Genomic DNA, 6,088 nt, shown 5'->3' with positions numbered 1-6,088 from the left:
AGTTGCTCTGAAAAAGGAGACGCCTTGGATCCAGGGAAGGGGCCCAGTGGGTTGAGCAGGGTGGCTAGTGAAACTGAGGAGGAGTTCAGTGATCTTCCGGCTGACAGTTTCTTCCCCAAGGTGCTGGGAGCCACCAGTGAGGCAGAATCTCAAGCAGCCCATCACATTATTCCACCTCTGGAGGATCTTCAGCCTCCTGATCACACCCCACTTCTGCCCCCTGTAGTTGATGCACTCCAAGCAGGTGGAGCCCAGGAATAAACTGGCCAAGGCGTCTCTGCCTCTGTCACCTAGAATGCACCATCGCCTATGCAGGCATGAGCAGACCAAGCACGTTCACCAGCCTACCCATAGGGGTGCCTGCTTACTTCCCCAGTCCAGTTCTGAGAGGCAGCTCCCATGCAAGTAGTGTGCCTGCCCCACTTCTACATAAGGGGGTCTTTGAGGGCAAGTCCAATGTTGCGACACATCTTTGCTTGAGTAGCCATGCCTAGCAGTGCCTTGTAGACACCTAGTGGCCTGTGTGACCTATGTACCAGTTGTGCGCTAAGTTCTGGATTAAAGCCTTCAGCAATAACCAAGTCGGTGGTCCTGAGTCTGATTCCATGGGGAGTAGCCAGGAAAATAATTCCCTCCAATACCAATCTTGGAAGGGTCCATGCTGATCAGTCTGGCAATGAAACATAGCTAACCAAATGTAAGGTAGTGATTTCCGCATACTGGGGGCGGGAGGACTAATATGCAGGGTTGTATGACAGGAGTGGGGAACCTCCAGCCTACAAACCTAAGTAGGCCGGTCAGGCCTCCTCATTTGGCTTGCAAGGTCATTTTGGCCCAGTCATGCCCACCTGCCCTAAAGCTGATGTCTCATATTAGTTTGTGTGAGCCAACACCGCTGGCAGCACCTATCCCTGTGCCAAAGAGGAAGCCATATGCCCTGACTGCAATAACTATTGCCCATGAATAGGAATGGACAAATCTGCTAATCTCAGTTACTCTCAGTTTCTCCTGCTCCCAATCTGAAGTTCCGTTCACCACATTTCTACAACAATTGGCCATTTCATGTTTCTTTTAAAAAGTCCCCATGGAAATTCTAGTCCTCAGAATTTTAGTATGAATTTATCCTAATATAAAGACTTTTTGCAAAGCAATTTCTCCTAACGTAATGCATTTCTCTGTATTATTTTCACTATTATGTTTTCAATGTTTTACACACTACCGGCTTGACAACTGCCTAGCAAAATTCAGAGAAGTGCAAATTTTGAAAGATGGTTGAGTTTCGCTTCATGCATTGTTTTGGAAAGTGTGGATTAGGTAGGTTTGCCTATAAATGTGAATCAAATTGGATGTCTCTCCCATTCCTAATCACAACCTCTCCTTCAGGGAGGGAGAAATAATAGGCAGCTTTGACAACACACAGACTTGTACCATCCAGACAAGGGGAACTCCATAGAGCAGCCAATCCCAGCTGGCTTGCCTCATTGTGAATCAGCTAACTGGTGCTGCCAGCAAGCATCCCTTGCCAATGCATAGTCAAGAGTGCACTTCAAGGCTCCCAAGTGGGCATTGGCAACTGCATCTTCACAGGCCCTTCACCTGATGTTACATGTGACATACAGTGTGGAGCAGGTGGGCATGGTTTGGGAAAAACCAGGACAAACTAGTCTCATGGACCATAGATTCCCCCATGCCATCCTGAGCACCTTGGAAGAAATGTGGGTCATGAAAGTAATATATTAATACTTCCATAAGGAAGTATGAGAGGCTGAGATAAGAAATACTTTTAGTTGCATTAGTGAGAGGTCACTGCAAGTTCTTCCAGTAAAAGCAACCATTATGTATAGTAATTTGACTCCAGTGAAATACCAGTAAGATTGTATCAGTTGGTTTCCGGCACAAGGAGCAACTGCTGGCAGACCCCCACTTGCCCAATTGAGATCTGTAAAAGGAACCCCTTTGGGTTCCCCGCCTTCAGAGGTGAGGCAACAGATGGTCAGGGAGAGGCTATTTGCACCGGTGGTGCGGAGGCTAGGAGGTTCACTCCCCAAGAAAAATGGAGAAGGTTCCTAAAGTAGTAGTATAGTTTGTTTACTCTACAGATTACAAACATTGGATATAGTATAGGGCTATTGACAACTGCAGCAGAGAAAAAACACACAATATACATGTACACGGTTTGTGCCACGTAAAATAAGAGTATAACAAAATCCACAGAATAATTTACAAATTGTAGGCCAAATTCCAGCAGCCTCATGCCCGGCGTTGCTCAGGAATTCTAAGAAACCAAGCCAGCAGTGCTGTTTTGAAATCAGCAGGGATGGAAGGATCTGTCAGTTTCGGTTTTCTCAGTTTCTCATTTTCCCAATCTTAAATTCAGTTCTCCACATTTCTGCAGCAATTTGTGATTTGAAAATTTAGTGTGAATTTTTCCTAATAAACAATTTTTTGAATGTAGTTTTAACTAATGTACCCAGTTACCTATTTAAAAAATTAAACAATTGTGCTTGCTATCTATCTATCTATCTATCTATCTATCTATCTATCTATCTATCTATCTATCTATCTATCTATCTACAGAGAGAGAGAGAGAGTTAATATATATATAATTTTAAAAAACAATTTGAAATACAGCATATATTGTTGCCTTGCTGCTTAATCCATAAAAAAAACATTTGCAGCTGTGTTCCTCAAAGGCACTTTTTAAAAAGGTAAAGTAGTTTAAGGAGATGTGGAAGAAAAAGAAAGAAAGATTGTGAATTTGGGTAGGGCTGTAGCTCAGTGGCAGAGCACCCGCTTTGCATGCAGAAGGTCCTTGGCTCAATCCCCAGACAAAGAGACTCCGACGTGAAATTCTGCAGAGACCCTGCCAGTCAGTGCAAACCATACTGAGCTATCTGGACCAACGGTCTGATGCAGTATACGGCAGCTATCTCTGCTGTAATTACAGTAGGGCCCCACTCATACGGTGGGTTACATTCCGGACCCCTGCTGTAAAGCCAAAACTGCTGTAAAGCGGAACTCATTGAATAGAATGGTGTGCGATGCCCGAAAACCGCCGTCAAAGTGGAACAAGCGCTGTATGAGTGGGGCTTTAGTCTAATTGCATCTAATTGAGACTGCTGTATTAGCAAAGCACCATAAAGCGAAGTGCCGTTAAAGCGGGGCCCTACTGTATAAGTAGGGCGGAGCCTACTCATAGCATTGGACTTCGTGGTGATTTAGGATATGTTTGTGATATACATGAAGGAATTTAAACCGCAATAACTAAATGTGTCAGCTGCAGTCCTCAGGGCCTGGAACAGAACATGATGCAGACGTCCCTGTGTGAGAGAAATGCACATGATTTTAGGACACTTGTGGTTTTCTTATAGGAGTACAGCAATCAAATATCTATGTACCCATGTGAACCTTTTAAGGGAGGGAGGGTGGGGGGGATGTTTGTTTACTGCTGATGTTCTTACCTGGTTGGTATCTTACATTTCCATCAAAAATAAATTAAAAATAGATTAAAAATAAAATAAAATAAGTAGAGCTCAGCCAAAATTTCCCAGGCAACATTTTATCCTCTGAGAATTTCTGAGTTTCTTTTTTCTCACCTCACGAGAAAAAGATCATTTCTCAGAATTTTCTCAGAATGTTCTCTACTCTGTACGTGTGTGCTTGTGCACACGTGCCTTCCATCTCCCCCTTTCACCCGCACGCACAATGCCCCAGATTGACACTAGACCTGGGGCATTGTGGGTAATGCAAAACCGAGGCCAGACTGCCAACATAGTTGCAGCAGGAGCAACAAAGAGAAAAAAAATCTTGGGGAAAAAAGAGAATCTGTGCTACTCCCACTGCTAAATGGTGAGTCCCATCCACTACGAAACTGCTGGAGAAATTATCCTTCCCCCCTGCAAAAAAAGAGTGTTGAAATAGACTCCCCAATTTCAATGCCCATAAATAGGGTAGAGAATTTTGAGAGGCCATTTGCACACAGCTCTTAATTATAAAATTGATGTATCTTTCTCTCTCTGATCACTAGAATTTGTAAGGAAACATGAGCATTTTGGAGCTCTGAAATGCGGATCACCAGACTGATGATCAGCTTTATCATAAATTGCATCCCTTAGTCTCATTCTGCTCTTTCTCTCTCTCTCTTTTTCTCTTTTTGAAAAGCCATCTGTAATGTACACTGTAGTGGTTAATGTGGTGTAGTGGTTAAGGTGTTGGACTACGACCTGGGAGACCAGGGTTCGAATCCCCACATAGCCATGAAGCTCACTGGGTGACCTTGGGCCAGTCATTGCCTCTCAGCCTCATAAAAACCCTATTCGTAGGGTCGCCATAAGTCAGAATCGACTTGAAGGCAGTACACACACACCCCTCTTGAAAGCCTGTCTCGCTCTTCCCAAACTGCTTTGCTGGCCCAACATCAGGAGTTCAATAATAATTTTATTATTAGGCATTAATAAATGGAATTATCAATGAATTCATAAACATTTTAAGTACATTATGTGTTATAAATAGTCCAGTTTTGAACAAAATTATTATGTGGTGTCAATTTTTTTTTAAAAAAAAATCCTCAGGAAAATGCTTCAGCATTTTAGTGCAAATTTCTCTTAATAAACATATTTTTGTCTGCAGTTTTATCTAACACACACATTTCTGCAAGCAATTTCTCCTAGTCTGATGTGTTATTTTTATGCACATTTCCCACTAATATGTGTATTTTTAAAAACAGTGTTTGGTTGGAAAACTGCATCACAAAAATTTGGATAAGTGCAAATTTTGAAGGATGGCTGTGTTTCAGTTCTCATGTTGTTTCGGAAAGTGCAAATTTGACACATTCTGCTTTAAATGCAAACTGAATCAAATTTCTTCTCCATCCCTATTCAGAGTAAACTCATTGAAATCTGCTCTGGGACTGCTCTGAGTATGATTTCAACTGATCAGTCTGTCTCCTTTCTTGTCAGTTAGTTTTGACTCTATAGCACATTACAGCATATTCATGTAACTTGCTTTCTCATTCTGACAATTTAGGCATTGCAGGAAACTTTCAAACACTTGCATAATATATCCTTGCTATTATAATTATATATGAAATAAATTTTCAGTATGTCAAAGATACATTCAATTTTTTTTTAAAAAAAAAATCAAGCTCTAAGGAAAGTTTACTACTCAGTTCCTCTTTCTGACTACATTTACTTACTTGTTATTCAAAACATTTATACCCTGGTCTTCAGCTGGATAAGCTCCCAGAGTGGCTTACAAATAAATAAAAACAACACAATCTAAAAATGCACGGCACAAAAGGAAAAAGGGTTAGGGAGGGAAGAGAAGAACGAACAGCCTCGGGCACTCAAGTCTTAAATATCACAAGTTTCTTATAATGACCAGTTTGGATAGAAGCAAACTGGCCACTGAGAAAAATCCACAGTGACCCAAACTTCCTGGCGGTGACCGTTAAGGCAGTCAGAAGTTGTTGACCTTACAGGGTGCGGCCTTGGCCTTCTGGAACACAAATAGAAACTGCCGGCTTCTTGGCATTTTCCCCACAGCCCAGTTGATACCATCAGTCCCAGAGCAGGTGATCCTGCTGCTCTTTCTCACAGAGCAGGTGGGACAGATGGCCTTGAGGGGGGGAGAGGAAGAGGGGCGCAGCCCAGCCAGTTATAGCAGCAACAATTGGAGATGGCACTCCATGGAGACCTACTCCAATTTGGGGGTGAGCATCTCAGCAGTAAGACTGTAGGATGTCCTACAGAATGTATACTGTGGCAAGGGTCAACAAACAAAATCTTTGTATTTTATAATAGAGGTGAAATGTTCTGCATTACAGGAAGCAGATTCTTCTAAGTGCTGGGGGAGGGAGCAGGAAACAGCCTAACATCCTGGTCTCTAGGTATGTTGCAACTGCATGAATTGAATTTCCTCCACTGTACAAACTGTGTGGGAACAGGTGAAAGTTCTTAGTCATGATGTGACCATATTCTTGTGTCGCTGATGTCACCATTCACTGCAACTCTACAGTGCAACAGGAAGAATCTGGGCAGTGTCCAGAATAAAAACATAAGAAGAGCCCTGTGGGATCCGGCCAGTGGCC

This window comes from Rhineura floridana, chromosome 13, assembly GCF_030035675.1.
Source record: "Rhineura floridana isolate rRhiFlo1 chromosome 13, rRhiFlo1.hap2, whole genome shotgun sequence".
Lineage (NCBI taxonomy): Eukaryota > Metazoa > Chordata > Lepidosauria > Squamata > Rhineuridae > Rhineura > Rhineura floridana.
Note: the sequence above shows the minus strand (reverse complement) of the source record.